This window comes from Ammospiza nelsoni, chromosome 15, assembly GCF_027579445.1.
Source record: "Ammospiza nelsoni isolate bAmmNel1 chromosome 15, bAmmNel1.pri, whole genome shotgun sequence".
NCBI lineage: Eukaryota > Metazoa > Chordata > Aves > Passeriformes > Passerellidae > Ammospiza > Ammospiza nelsoni.
The window spans coordinates 6,653,854-6,669,107 of record NC_080647.1 but is presented as its reverse complement, the minus strand read 5'-3'; the positions used below and the strand labels follow the sequence as shown (position 1 = coordinate 6,669,107).

At 47.9% G+C, this 15,254-nt stretch overlaps 1 protein-coding gene across 1 annotated transcript in view; it reads left to right on the top strand.

Moving 5' to 3' along the window:
* Positions 1-11,627: 11,627 nt before the first annotated feature.
* The window catches only part of FHL1 (four and a half LIM domains 1), a 29,268-nt gene continuing 25,641 nt past the window's right edge, over positions 11,628-15,254 (top strand). Inside the window, exon 1 of the mRNA XM_059483252.1 lies at positions 11,628-11,690. The gene's annotated coding sequence lies outside the window, so the exon portion shown is untranslated. The remainder of the gene's footprint in view (positions 11,691-15,254) is intronic.

The window sequence follows — 15,254 nt, the reverse complement described above, 5'->3', positions numbered from 1 at the left end:
GTGCCTTGTTTTAACCTTTAAGCCCAGCTGCTTCTTGGCCACTTTCTCCCTACTAAGCTTTCAGAATGAGGAGTTTAAGGCCACAAGCTGACTGCAGGATGAGTTTTAGGGGTGAGCTGCAGCCCTTGCTGGAGCTCCCCGTGTCTCACAGGTGTGTCTCACATCACCTGAGCTCTCCATGTCTCACAGGTGTGTGTCTCACCTCACCTGGGCACCAGGCCATTCCCAGCACTGGGCTTTGCTGACATCTGCAGCTAATTTGTGATCATCATGGCTGCTTGCACTGCTGCAGGAGGACTTTCTCTTGTCACAACTCCAAAAAAGTGTTTCTCACCAGATGTGGGGAGTTTTGTGGAGAGAACTTCTTGGTGAGATGCAGATGCCATCTGAGATGGCCTCTCAGATGCAATGAGCCCAAATATAATCTTACACCAGTAAATTTAAAAAAATCTCTTTTGGCCACACATGTCTGTGATTGGAGAATAATTGGAAGAGGTAGTAATATAGAAATGGAGGAATGGTGTCCTTGCTGACAACCCTGACAAAATCTGCCAGGCTGGTGAGGGAGCCCAGGGACTGGGAGTGTTTGTGCACTCCCTGTGTCCAGTGCAGGGGTAGCAGCACTGCCCAGCACCAACTCTGTGTGTGCCCCCTGCTCCCCACCCAGCTGGGAGCAATGTGTGTCTCATTTATCCCAAAGGCATTTCAGCACACCTGGTGCCTGCAGCCTCCTGGGGACACTGTGGCTCCTGGTGCCCTGTCCCAGCCATGGCCAAGCAGGGAGTGCCACAGTGGCTCTGATATCCCTGGAAGCTCCTGGACCTCAGAGAAGAGGAAAAGCAAAGTCTCAGGGTGCTGCAGAGGTGAGGTGTGGGGCTGAAGCTGGGACTGGAGAGCCCAGCCAGGGAAAGCAGAGTTCCAGCCTGTCACCACTCAGTGCTGCTCTCAGAACAGGGTTTGGGGACCAGGAGCTCTGGAGCACTTTCCTTTGGGACTTGCAGCCCTTAAACAGCCCCTCTTGGTGCTTTTCCTATCTCCAGCCCTCACTGTCCCTGCACTTGGAACCTGGGTCAGAGGCTACAAATCTGTTAATGAGTGCAGGAGTCCTGAAAGGTTCAGGGTTGTGGGGTAGCAAAGTTTGAATCTGTTGTCCAATATTTAGACATGTGTATACACAAAAGGATTGGGGCTTTATTAATTGTCCTTTAGTAGGAAATTCCACCAGCTGTGCTCCCCCCAGGGGTGCCAGGGGTGCTCCAGCCCCAAGGAGCCCTTATATGGCTGCAATCTCTAAGCCTGCATGTTCCACACTGGTGTGGTCATGGCTGCTTTTAAGGATATGTGTGAACATTTCTCCCTTTCTTGTGTGCATAAGCTCCCAGGAATGTGGGAAAAGATTAAAAATGTGCATAAATTAAAGCTGTCAGTTCTGTACAGCGTGTGAGCCCTTCCACCTGCAGCAGGCAGGGCAGTTATGCCAGATTACCCACATGGGTGCTGGGCAGGGCAGGCACTGCAGGGCAAAGGATGCTCTGAGAAGGGGAAAACACCAACTGGCTGAGCATGGAAACACCTGGCAATGTAAATGTGCCTGGCTGAGACAGCAGCAAAGATTTTCCTTGTGCCCTTCCTGCTCTCAGCAGTGTCTGAACCAAAATGTACCTTTTCCGGGTAATAGCTCCAGGGGTATGACCTTAAAACCAGCTAAGGACAGCAGGTCTCCACATCCTCACAGCATCCTCAGTCCCTGCAGAGCCTTGAAGTGTCTCCTGTGCACCCTTTGATGATGGATGGCTGAATCTGCTCTTCTGTGATACTCTTAGAATTCCCACAGGTACAAGAGAAAAGAGAACAAGAGATGCAGCATTGGTTGCCTTTCCCTTTTTTCAGGTAGTTAATATTAATCACTGGTGCTTTGGATATGTTATGTGAATTCTCACAGGTTCTGAAGCTTTTGACATCTGCAATAAGAGGGAATTGGAAATGCCTGTGTATCTCAGTGACAGATGGGCCAGGTTTAATGCAAATTTCTTCCTTTCTCCATGTACTCTGCCATTAATTTTCAGCTTTGAAATAGCCCTGACCATCCTAAAGCTGTTTAGCTAAACGATGTCTGAGTGGTCTGAGGTCATTATTTGCACTGGTGTCCATTTCTCAAAGTGCAAAACCAAGGATTCCTCTGATGGGCCAGTTCAGGTGATGCAGTTCTGAACTGCACAGGGCATGTCTGAAATGTTTTCCACCTGGGACCCCAGACCTGTGTCTGCAGCTCACACAAAAATGTCCAAATTCTTACAAAGGGCAAACAAATTTCCCTTGTGATTGGTTTGTGCTCTGCAGGGGCTGGAGCTCTGTTGCTGAGATATTTGCTGTGTTGTACCTCAATTCTGCTGAGATGCCTAAGAGGGCTCAGGGCTATTGTCCTGCTAGAGAGAAGCCAGGCCTGTGGCACTGTGACATTCCAAACTCAGCTCCATCAGGGACTTGTTGCTTCAGCTGCAGTCTGTGCTCTGATGGCAGAGCTGATTATGGACTGATGGTGCTCGTGACAAGGGTTGACAGGAAAAAAATCCCTGGTAAAAATGGATCATCCTGGCTTTACAGATATTCAGTTTGAGATTCCATAGCTGGCATTTGGCCTCAGCAGTGCTGGCAAGACTGAGTTCCATGGCTGCAGGGAGAAGAGTCCAGCTGGGGCCAGGCTGGTGCTGCAGCAGTTCTGAGCACAGAGCTGGCTGGGCTGGCACAGGAGCTGGGGCAAAACTTCTGCTGTGGACACACCACCGGCAGAGAGGGATGCAGTGGCTCCTCAGGCTGGGAAAGGACGATCCAGTCTGGCTCAGGACACTGAGTGGAGCTGATGGTGCTGCTGAAGCCCTGGAGCACCACAAGCAGCACAGTTAATACCTGCGCTCCGTGGCCGCCCAGCCTCTGATGCAGCAGAACGAGTAAAGCTGAGGCCAGTGTGTAAATATTTATAGCCAGTTACCAGGTTTCACACTGGCCAATCCCTCTGTCCCTCCTGGCTCCTGCCACTGGCTGTTTGTGGCTCTGGGTTGCCAAGGACACTGGCAGGGCAGGATCCTCTGCAGGGAGCCAGGGCAGCGCCAGGGCTCTGAGTGACCCTTCCTGCAGCAGAGCTGCTCCTGCCTCTGCAGCACCCACTGCTCCCACCTGCACCTGCAGCTCTGGGGAGGCTCCAGCCCCTCCCAAACCAGCCCCCAAAAGGGCCTGACCAGCCCCAAATGGGAGCATTTTTCAAATTTCTTTACCTGACCAGCTCAGGTTTGCTCCAGGGAGGTGCAAAGGGAATGTGCAGCACCCAGAGGCCTTTTTGCCTCTGTCACCCCTCCTGGCAGGAGCTGCTCTCCTGAGGGGCTCTTTCATCAAAATCTAAATAGTCTGTGCACAATTCTCGTGTTCTTCCTCAGATCCAGAATACCTAATGCCAAATATTTTCCCCTGCTGTTGGTTCAGTTTCTTCTTCTGTTCCCAACTCTCAGTTGAGCTGCTGAGGGAAAAAAAAAATCCCAATCTGATTTACTGAAGAGATTTATTTCAGTTTGGAAGTGGCAGGAAGAGAGCTTCTCTGTAGCCATGCATATGTCTGAGATCTTTCTCTTGGGTCTCTCAGTTTGACTTCAAATCATTGTTAAATCAATTTTCTTCAGCAGAACTCAGCAAAGGAGTGAGTTCTGTCATTTTTACTTATGAGATGATTCCCAGAAAATTTGGTTAAACCAAAGGCAACACACCCATGCTCCCTTTGTGCCAGCTAAACTAAGCCAGTTGAAAATCCCATCTGACTGGAAGGAGAGCAAAAGTCCAGCACAGACAAATCTCCTTCACAGCTGGGTATCAAATCTAAAATCTTTTGTTGGAGAAAGCTGCCTGACAGCTATTTACTGCAGCTCCTCCAGCACACTGAGCTCAGGAAATTACATTCATAATTTCCTTAGTGCCAAATTGTTTGTAATTTTCCCATGACTATTTCTTTTTTTGTTTGTGAAACAAAGCCTCTGGAAATCTTGCACAAATTTACTTCTTGCCTAAGTATGAAGCTAACATGAAGTATATAGTTTAATGGGCTACCACTCCCTTGATTTGTTTGGCATAAAGAACAAGAACCACAACCTCGTTTGGGACTAAGTTTTCCATCAATAGCCTTATAATTTTAATGCAATCTGTTTTTTCAGCAAAGGGAAAATTGATCTGATACAGAAAGTCACTGGCTCATCTGGCCAGTGCTGTTGGACCCAAGGGAAAAGCAGAAAAAGTGGAGAGGTGTGACTTGGCTTTTCCACATCACCATCAGTGCAGGTCTGAGCACAATTCCCAGTGCCTTTATGTAGAAGAAAAAATACTTTGATTTCTGCAGAGGCACTTGGGTGTGGTGAGCTGGGCTGGTTTCAGTTCCAGCCCTGGGACAGAGCTCATCCAGAGCCTTGGACAAGTGGCTGCTTCCTCCCCTTTGCTCCTGGTGTGACTCTGGGCACCACGGGGGTGTTGAGGTTGGTACCTTGGAGCACACCAAATTTACCTGTGCACAGACCCAGGTGCCATTAACTATGACACTACACTTGATTTTCACTGGCATTAATTGTGAGTCACAGAAAATCTTTTGTAGGAGGCAGCAGAGCATTGGTTAAGATTCCCCAGCTCCAGGCTTTGCACCCAGAGAGGGAAGGACACGCTGGTGGCAGGGGCTGGGGGTGACTCTGCCCCATCCCATGGACTGCAGGCTGCTGCGGCAGCACAGGAGCTTTGGGCGAGTCCATTGCTGTGGTTCCACCTCTCCAGCTCTGCTCTGGAACCAGAATCATCTCCACAGGGTACTGTTGAGTCTGAAAGCTTCTCCTCTTGCTACCTGTCTGCTGATGCAAAGCCTTAAATTTTCATGTATCTTTGCCTCCCCAGGAGAGGAGCAAAAAATGCTGTTATGACTTTGTGTGCCCACAGGACCCTGAGGGACGCTGAGCACATCCCTCATGGGTCAGGCTGGCAGGTGAACAATCAGGGGCTGCAGCCCTGAGCACCTCTGCTCCGTTCTGGAGTGTTCACAGCATTGCCAGCAGCCCTGGAGCCAGGCAGGTGTTGGTTGAAGGGCTGAAATTGTCACCCTGCCCAAGCCAAGGAAACACTTTGCACCATGATGGGGAATTTAATTTTGGTGCTCTGAGCTGCAGCAAACACTGTGAGCCCCAGCTCATCCTGTGCTTGTTGTCTCTCATCTTCAGGAATGATCTAATCCAATTGCATGTGTTTCTTCATGGTTCTCAGCTTTTTAATTTATTTGAATTTAGCTGCAGACTCAGGCAAAATGAAATTTGTCATGCTTTGAATTTGAATTTCCTCTGCTAATTAAGCATGTATTTTACTTATGTAAGTCTGTGGGTACCTTGAATGATTTTTTTTCTTAGACTAAAATCTAAAGCTAAAATTAATAAAGAAGCTTAACTTTGGTCTGATGCCTGGCAGCCATATTTTAAATCTGGAACATGAAACTCCTGGTGAGTCTCACACCAAGGAAAAAGACCAATGTTAGGGTAATCATGTACAGTAAAATAAAGGTATACATGTGTCTATAATGTGTATCATCAAAAATCCCTTTGCCTTGTTTGAAGGAAAACCTTATATTATATTGCTATTTCTTTCTTCACTGCTATTAGAAACCTTTGTTAAATCTCTCTCAGCAGGTATCCACCCAGGAATTGATAACTGATAAGGACCAAGAACCAAACCTCTTCTGAAATTTTATCTGTTTGACATACACAAATACTCAAATATTTGATGGATTCCTGTTGTTGTTTAATGGCTGGCCAAGGTGTTTGCTGGAAGGGCCAAAGTCTGGAAACACTTAAACAAACTGCCCCAGCAGTTGTTGAAGTCAGTGGAAATTTACTTGACTTCAGCAGAGGGTGGCTGAAAAGTCCTGGAGACAGCAGCAGCTGGGCAGGAGCAGAGCTGGTTTTTGGCCAGGCTCCCCACAGTCCAGTTTGTGGCTTTGCACAGACACGACGTTGGTGTGTGGGGCTGCAGGGGCAGAGCTGGCACTCCCAGAGATGTGGGGCCACAAGCTGCCTGCTGCTCCCCCATCCCTGCCTCTGATCCAGCAGGACAAACACCAGCACCCAGCACACGAATGTGGGTGGAAATGCTGAAGTTCAAACAACCACAGAGCAGAAAACCTCAAGCCCTACCCTTGGCAGAAAACCTGGTGTGTTTGAATAGCCCCTTGCAGGCTGCAGATAAATAGCTGTGCCTGCTGCCAACATTCTTTGAAAACTTAAATTGTTGCTGGAAAGACAGTTGGAAACCTCAGTTTCTCTTGCCTTTTCCAAATGTAGCCTTGATACAGTCAACAGATGGGTCCATTCCTGCAGGGCTCTGGTGCATCATCTTTTATAAATGGGAGTCACCTTTGTAATTTTCCATGCACAGAAGGAGCAGCTTGTTCTGGGAGAAGCATTTTGGACTCTGCCAAAGGACACCAAGAGGGCTGACACGGCTGCTCCTCTTAATCTGATAGCTGAGCCATCTCTGCAGCTGCTTTTTAAAGGTGGGAACAATCTTTAGCTAGATCCCTGCTCCATGTGCACATTCTGGTGTCACTCAGGAAAATCTGAGTAGCAGTGATGTCACAACACAGCCACTGTAATTACTCATGGGCTTATTCACCAGCAGGCTCTCAGCAGGTGGTTGTTCAGCTTTTGGAAATCTCCTTTGATCTCTTGATCCAGGTTTGCTGATGGTATCTTGGGGCTATGCTACATAAATACTCTGACACTAAATTGGGGAAAGCTGAGTAGTCTTGTGCATGTCACCTAATACAATCATAATCCTTTTTTTGTGATCTTACAGCAAGGTAAAACTTGCTGTTTTACCCACTAAACTAAAAGAATCACAGAATCATAAAGGCTGGAAAAAGCTTATCTCGAGTCCCACCATTAACCCAGCACTGCCAATCCCAACTCTAAACCAGGTCTCTACATGATTTTTGAACTCTCCCAGCAGTTCCACCACTTTCCTGAGCAGACTGGTCCAATATTTGACCACACTGTGAGCAGAGAAATATTTCCTAATATCCAACCTAAACCTCTTGTGGTGCAACTTGAGGCCAGGAAAACTTGGTCCTTTTCTGGTTTGTTCAACCAGTAACGAAGAAGAATCCACTGATGCCCCTCATGAATTTCACCCACACTCCCTTGCATGTGCATGATTTCCAAACCACACTGACAGGAAGCATTGCAGCAGGAGCACGGAGATGTCTCTGTTTTGGCAGCCTGGCTGCTCCCACTGGGGATCACAGCCCACAGTGTGTGGCCAGCAGGTTGTGATGCTCTCCTGTGCATCAGTTTGCAGAGCAGTGTGTTTTGTGTTCAAACTCCATGGAAAAGGCTTTGCATCACTGATGTTTTAACCAGACCTTCCATAAGCCCTCCCTGACTTACTCCCAGAGAGGAATGACTCTGAAGTGTTTCAGCTTTTCCATTACTTTGCCTGCCTGGAGACTTTGTGCTGCTGCTGTGAGGTAATTTGCTGGTGTCAGGTGAGTTCCAGCTGCCTGCAGGGCTGAGGCTCCATCTGGCCACCAGTTATCCCCCAGGGCAGCAGGATGGTGGGATGGCTGAGGGTGTGGACATTGATGGATCTCTTTTCCTGTTTCTTTTCCTCTTTTTCCTCTCTTGAAATGGCTCACTGCAGGGCAAGTTGTGCACCTGGGGCTGAACAGAGACTTTGGAAAAGTCAGAGGACACATTGAGGAGGGAGCCACCACTGGGACCTCAGGGGATCAGCTTTCCAACATGATAGCTCTCCTTTCAGCTGGGAGGCCCTGTGTGAGCCACGGATGCTTTATATTCCAGGGGGAAATGAACCCATCCAAAGCAGGATAAATGATTCTACCCAGGCAGGGACATGGATGTCACAGGAACAGCCAGCCTGGGGGGCTGCCTCTGCTGGGGAGGCTCCCTGCTCCCAGGGATGGTCAAAGCAGGTGGCTGTGTGCTGAAAGGAGGATGGAGCCTGTCCATTAGGGAGTTAACAGGGCAGTGACCCTGGGGAGGCAGTGCGGGTAGGGAGACAAGAGGGTTTGTGATGGTACCTTAAGCCCAAAATAGCTGCATCCCTCAGACTGCAGCTTGGAAGGGAAAAATAACCTTTCCCAGCTGTTTTGCACAAAGAGGGGAGAGGGGATAATGATGGTAATGACTTTAACGAGGGAGATTGGTAATTATTTTCACCTGGAGCTGAGGGAAGGCCTGAGTGGGGCTCTGGAGGGTTTGTGTGTGGAGATTGTCTCTGCTGGAGTGAGGAGCTGCTGTGGCCATGGGGTCCCACCTCGGGCAGGTGAGTGGGACAGCTCCATCTCACACAGGGTGATTGTCACCACTGCCAGGGTGACACCATGGATAGGATGTGTCACACCCTGCCGGGCACGTGGGAGGCAGGACAGCCAAACCCACCCATGGGGAATGTGAAGGGCATCCTGCAGGGATTCACCCCAAGGTGCCCTGGCCTCCTTCCCCTGCCAAAACCAGGCCCCAGGTGTGGGAGGGTTCCCCCCTCTGTGGCTGCAGAGGGATTTAATGGAATCAGAGACCCAAAGGATGAATCAAAACACTCCTTTTTCTCCAGTGGTGCAGATGATCCCTGCTCTGAGTGAGCCCTTGGCTTTGTGGGTGTCCTGCCCTCAGGGTTTCTTCCAGAGCACTTGGCTGTGGAGCAGCCTCCCCACACCCTCTGCAAGCTCTCCCATCTCCAAATAAAGTTTCCTAGCAGATAGGTTTGAGTGAGTAATTCAACCAACTCGGTTTTAAGTGCTTCTGCTTATAGTTCATTTTGTTTGGATAACTAGTCAAGGATGTATTGGATCATTGGAGTCCTTCTTTTTAGATTTATTTCCTCTGTTTGCCAAAAATCAATTTGCAGGGTAATTGATTATCTTCCTTAGCAAGCACTATGGGTAGTAGGAGATTGACTCAGAGTTGACTCAGTCCTTTGCAATGAGTTGTGTCATTCTTGCACTTTATTCTTGATTAATCTGGTGCTTTGGCAGAGATTTTTGTAGTGCTCTTCTGTATCTGGAATGTGGCAGTGCCCCAGTGCCTGCTCCTTGACTCTGGTTGTGTGCTGTCCTTGCTCTCTAAATCATCCAGTGCTCTTTTCCAAACACAATAAAGCTGCTGCTGTGATGAGTGCAGGCTTTGGAGGGCTTAAATTCTTCTCTGTCAGGTGTACTGGTCATTTTAAGGCCTGATTTAAGGTCTGGTCCTGCACACACTCACTTTCTGGCAGGAGTGCCATACTGAAGATGGGGTAAAGCACTTGCTCTGTGCCACGTGCCTTTGCAGACCTTTATTCTGCTTTTTTCTGGATGTGGCGTTGTGCACATGGGACTGGATAGTGAATCCAACAGGGATCTAAGGGATGCAGCAATTGCAGGATGAGGCCTTGAGCTGCAATCCAATGAGAGCAATGAATGACTCCAATAGCAACCTGCTCTGCTGTAACCACCGAGAGCCACATGAAATAAATGAATTTATTATTTAGCTGCTACTCTATTAAACTAGCAGACAGGCTGCCTAGGAGTTGCTTTTGATGGTAGCTGGTGTTTAGGATTTGGACATGAATTCTCTAGTTTGTGTTGTATGTGGAAGGCATCTAATACTTCAAATAATTATTATAAAGTATCTAATACTTTAAATAAATATTAAATAAGAGGCTCCTGATGACAATTCCCTGCAGATGTGGGACGCTTGTCACACTGCTGGTGGGCTGCAATGCCTGTTTTCAAGCACTTATCAGAGCACTTGTGCTTCTCCAGGATGCATCCTCTGGTTGGGATCTCCCAAGATGCAGCTGCAGAGGTGCAGGATTAGTCCCCAAATACCCCTGTGGGTCTTGGAGAAGGGAATCCATTGGTACAGACATCCCTGGAGCAGAACCCATCCCATCCTCTCTCCTCCTGTTTCTGTTCATGCCAGAGGCAGGAGAACGGCTTCTTTTGAAAGAAGAAACCCCACAGGAGCTGCCTGCAGGGTAATTTTTCCTGGGGATGTTCTCCTAGAGTTGTACAACATCTGACTTTGCATCCTCACACTCTGCACCTCTGGTTTCTCCTGGAGCTCTTGCCTTGATTTATCTAACTGGGAATGCTCTGTCTGAATGTCCCATCCTTGATGGGGCTCACCTCTGCAATTTCTCATGAATCCTGGAGCTCTGCAGCTGCAAACACATTACAAACCTCATACCTGAGGGGCAGGGGGGCTCTGCTAATGTTCTTGTAGGTCTGATGGTTGGTTACAGCCACTAGAAGAAAGCTCTCATAACGGTGAGAAAGTTTTATGCTTGCTGGGAGAGCTGTTGGAAAAATGAGCTGGAAATGGGTATTTGGATTCCTTTGAAAATCAGGTGTAAACTCCAGTCCACAGTGATAAATGATGTTGGTGTTTCACATCTGTGTTTTATGCATGCCTGAAGTTGTTCTTGGCAAGGGGTGGCAGTCTGAGCCTTGAACCTCAGGGCAGCCCAGTGTTCCTGTCCCTGCTAGGGGTGTTGTTTATATGGGTGATGCAGTGCTGGAGGAATCTCTGGGAGTTACCTGTTGAATGAACAGACACAGAAAAATATGAATGTTTTTATAAAGAGAGTGTGTTTGCTCTTACACAATGTTTTTGTTTTACTAACAAAGAGAAATTCCTTGGCCCAAGTGTAATGATCTGCTTTCCAGGGATACTGGTGCTGTGTCCAGCACACCTACCAGCCTCTCCTGCCATTAGTGAGGAGCTCTGTGGTGGCTCTCCAAGGCACCACTTGTTGTAGAGCAAGAGCTCCAACACAAGCACCTCTTGTTGAAAACAAACTTAGTTTCTTGCTGGGCCATGTGTCCAATAAGAGAAGAATGGAAGTAAGTGGGAGAAATTCAGAAGAATATAAAAAGAATAAGGGGTGGAGAAAGGGAGAAAAGAAAACAAATGTGAATGCTGTGAGATTTTTCTGGTGTGGTGCAGCAGCACAGGCATGTGGATTTATTTAAATTAGGAATTAATTGCTACCTGACATTACTTTTTTAAAAATATCTATTTTGAAGAAAATACTCTTCTTTTGCCATTTTTTCTGTACTCTCTTCAGCTGGGTCTCCTCCTTCCCTTCAGACTTCTCACTTGAAATACATCCCAGGAAATCTTGTGTCCTGCAAACTCTGTCTGTGATCCTGAAGGTGCTGTATAACTGAGCTTCCAGGAAAGCCTTCAGCATTCAGAGAGAGTTTGGGCAGGACAGGCTCAGCATGCTCCTGCAGAGGTTTTGTCCCTCATTTCCCTGTCGGGGAGTGCAGCTGCTGGCAGTTTTTGGGGCAGCGGGTCTGTCCGAGCCTGCAGCATCCCGCGGTTCCCGTGGCAGCGCTGCCCTGCCGCGGGGGGATCGGGGCAGCTCTGCGGGCAAAGCGCCGGCGCTGCTCGGGCTTTTCCCCCCGGGGATGGAGCGGTGACCCTGGGAGGAGCTCCCCGGGGCAGGATCAGTGAGTGCTCTGGTGCTCTGGGTTGGACTAACTTTTTTTTTTTTTTTTTTTTTTTTCCGTGTTATAAGCTGGGAGCCGCGTCTCTCCCGCTGGCCAGCCCAGCGCAGCCCGGACCCTGCGCTCTGTCCGTCCGTGCGCTCCCCGCAGCAGCCCCGGCTCCCGGCAGCCTGTAAGCACATCCATCCATCCATCCATCCATCCATCCATCCATCCATCCATCCATCCATCCATCCATCCATCCATCCATCCATCCATCCATCCATCCCTCCTTCCCCTCCTCCTTCCCTCCGTGCCGCTCAGCATCGTCTCTCCGAGCAGGGCAGCGCTCCGGCATCCCACGCCTCGCAGATCTCTGGATTTCAGGGCTGGGTTGGTCTCTTCTCTGCCTTGCGATTGCTCTGCCGGAGAAGGGTTTGTGGGGAGTGGGAAGCCTGTGGGTGTGCACTGCACTACTAAAACACTTCAGCAGGCAATTCCTCCGTAGTTTGCTGAGTTAACCTCAGAAACTGCTTGTTTTATGGGTTGTTTTGGAAATGGGATTTATCCACATTCTTGCTTCTGATTTCTCTTGCATCCTCTTTTCCTGATATGCATATTGCCTCCTGGAAGGTGGTTGCTTTTAACATTGGGGTATAAATACAACTTTTCTCTTTGCTTTCAAGTTGAACTGGTGCTTAGGGAGCATTTGCAGTAGTGCTGATTTGTGTAAGAGCTGTCAGCTCTGTGCTCTCCTGGGCTGGTGTCAGATGTGCCTCTGAGGATTTTAAAGAGAGGTGGAGAGGAAATAACTGAGGCAGAAACTGTTTTGTGGGCTCAGGTGATGTGAGGAACAACCCTGCGAGCAGGCTGGCAGTAACAGAATTGGGGAATATGGGAATGCAAGCTTTCACCTAATAATTATCACACTTTCCTGTATTATGGAGTATCAGGCGTTGCAGGGTTCCTGCTGCTGCACCCATGTGAATGCAAACACCTTTAGCTTTGTACAAATGCTGCACCCCTGTGTTGAGATAGATTTGGGAAGTCACTTGCATGAGTGAAGTTGTATTTGTCATGTGTTTGCAAGGTGGGTGTTTCTGCCATTAATCTTTTCTTTAGTAATTGGTCAAAAGATAAGTTAATGTGTGGGACTCTGGTCCAGTTTGTGTTGTGTAAACAGGAGCCGTCTATGGTTGAGAATGGGATGTGACTATTTTTTAAACCACTGAAATCTAGCATGTGGGATGGGGAAAACTGTAAAAACAATCCACCTACCAAACAGCCTTTTACCCTGTTTTGAGAGGAAGAGTGTTTTTTAAAAACGACAACAAAAAAAACTTCAGAGAGGAAACTGATTAAATTCTTAAGCCATGATGTACAAAGCAAATAGCTGATCAAGCAACCAAATATGGCTTTGGAACTTCAACTTTCTTTTGTAATGATAAAAGCACCCACATACTTCAGTGACAAAACCCTTTTTTCTTTTTGCCAAACACAGCATTCTTGAATACAAACCAGTTCCTAATTTTTCCTTAAGGAGCTCAGTATATAAAAATTCCTTCTTGACTAATACCTAAAAGAAAAATGTGGGTAGGTGTTTCAGAGCTGGCACCACAAGTGCAAAAAACCCCAAACCCCTCCAGATCTCAGTGCAGCACAAAGGCAGTTGCTCAGATTTTGGACTGTGGCTCTGAGGAAGGAAAGGAGTTCAGGGCTGGGATTTTACAGCTGCTTTCTGACATGCACTAAGGAATTTTGGCTGGGGAAGGTTTTGAGGACTGGGCCCTTGAGCTGATTCTAGCAGAAGTTATTCCCTGCTGTGAGAGATGGCTTGTCTCCCTGTATGCTGGTACAATTCTCTGCTTGGATGTAAACAATGGCAGCTGTTCAAAAGGAGGCAATGTTTAGGGTACTCAAACAGTTGAAAATAAACACTCTCCTGCCTGTCTTGGCTGGCCTTTACTTCGGAAGCAGCCTTTCCATCGAGCTGCACTGTGAATGGAAAATCCAGATATGTGGTAGGAAGCAGCTGGGAGCCCAGTCAGGTTCATGTATGTGGATGGGGGAGTGATGCTGTAGGATGCCCTTCATCTGTAATCTGAATCTTTATCGCATGAATGTGGCTTGCAGAACACACCCACTGCACTAGGATGCAACAAAAGCTCTAAGGAACTGACCTCCTTGTCCCCAAGAAAGAATTTACTTCCTTTTGTATCACAGAATAGTTTGGTTGGAAGGGAACTTTAAAGGCCATTTAGTCCACAGGGACATCTTCAACTAGGCCAGGTTGCTCAGAGCCCTGTCCAGCCTGGCCTTGAACACTTCCAGGGATGGGGCATCTTCCACCTCTCTGGGCAATCTGTGCCAGTGCTTTTTGCTGGTTTTTCCAGTGTAAAAATCTCCTTCCTTGTATCTAGTCTAAATCTCACCTGTTCCAGTTTAAACCTTTGCCCTTGTCCTGTTGCAGCAAGCCCTGATTAAAAGTTTGTTCTCATCTTCCCATTGAAGAACTGAAATACAATATGGCAATAAAGCCTTCCCAGAGCCTTCCCCTCTCCAGGCTGAGCCATCCCAGCTCTCTCAGCCTGTCTCAAAGGAGAAGTGCTCCATCCCTCAGAGCACATCATCCTTGTCCCCTCTGGACTTGCTCCGTGTCCCTCCTGTGCTGGCCCCCAGGGCTGCACACAGCTCTGCAGGTGAGCTCTCACAAAATGCAGCAGAGAGGCAGAGGTGAGCCAGGATAACACTGTCCCCTCAGCAGCAGCCTGGGTGAATTATGTTCTTTTACATTTATTCACCAGCCAGTGGAAGCACTGGGGGGTTTAGGTAGAAAATTCCTCTGATCTGTGCTGATGGGACAAGGATAACACAAGTTTGTGTTTGGCATTTCCCTTTTTGTGGTGCTGCTTACCCTGAAGTCCCAGGGGCATTAAATGAAGCAATAAAAGTCTCACCACCAGCAATGTGCAAAGTTTGCTCAGGCTTCTGATTGGTTTTGGTTTGATATCTCCTAAATCAGAGCAGCTCCCTGGAGAGCCATGGGCAGGCTGTGGTGCCAGCTCTCAGGGGTCACAGGGAGATGCAGATGTGTGGGGAGCTGAGCCAAGCACTCAATGCGTGCCTGTCACCCTCGTGGTCCCCAGGCACTGCCACCTTGTACCCTGCTGGTGGGAGAGCAAAGGTAGCCAAGCTGAGATTTCAGATTCGATTCTTTACCTTGAGCAGGGTGGACTCACTTTTGCTTGAAAAGATAATGGAAATCATGTCTATGCAGTAAACCTTCCCAGAACTGACCTGTGATTTCATTAAAAAAATACATTGTAAGTCAAAATACTACAGCTTGATTCATTTGGATTGCTTTTTATTTCATTTCTGTGTTATAGAAATGCAGACAGGGAAAGCAACAAAGCAGAAATGTCTGAGATCAGTCATTTAGTGTATGATTTTGGCAGAGGGAGTGTGGGAGGAAGAAAGAGACCTCATATTTCACTTAGATACTCTGTTTGGAGAGGAGTTTTAAGCAGATGGCTCTTGAGACTCTGTGACTCTAAAGAATTAAATGCTATTTAGATAAATGCATGCTTCCACTTCTGCAGTGGATACTTGAAAAAAAAAAAAAGAAGAAAAAAAATCTTTCCCTAAGTCAAAGCCATCAAAAGGCATGGCATGCCATCAAGGGCAGGGACATGCACCAAAGATTCCTCTATTGGTTTTGGAAGGACTGTGTCATGTATTCTGGCTCCAGCCCTTTTCT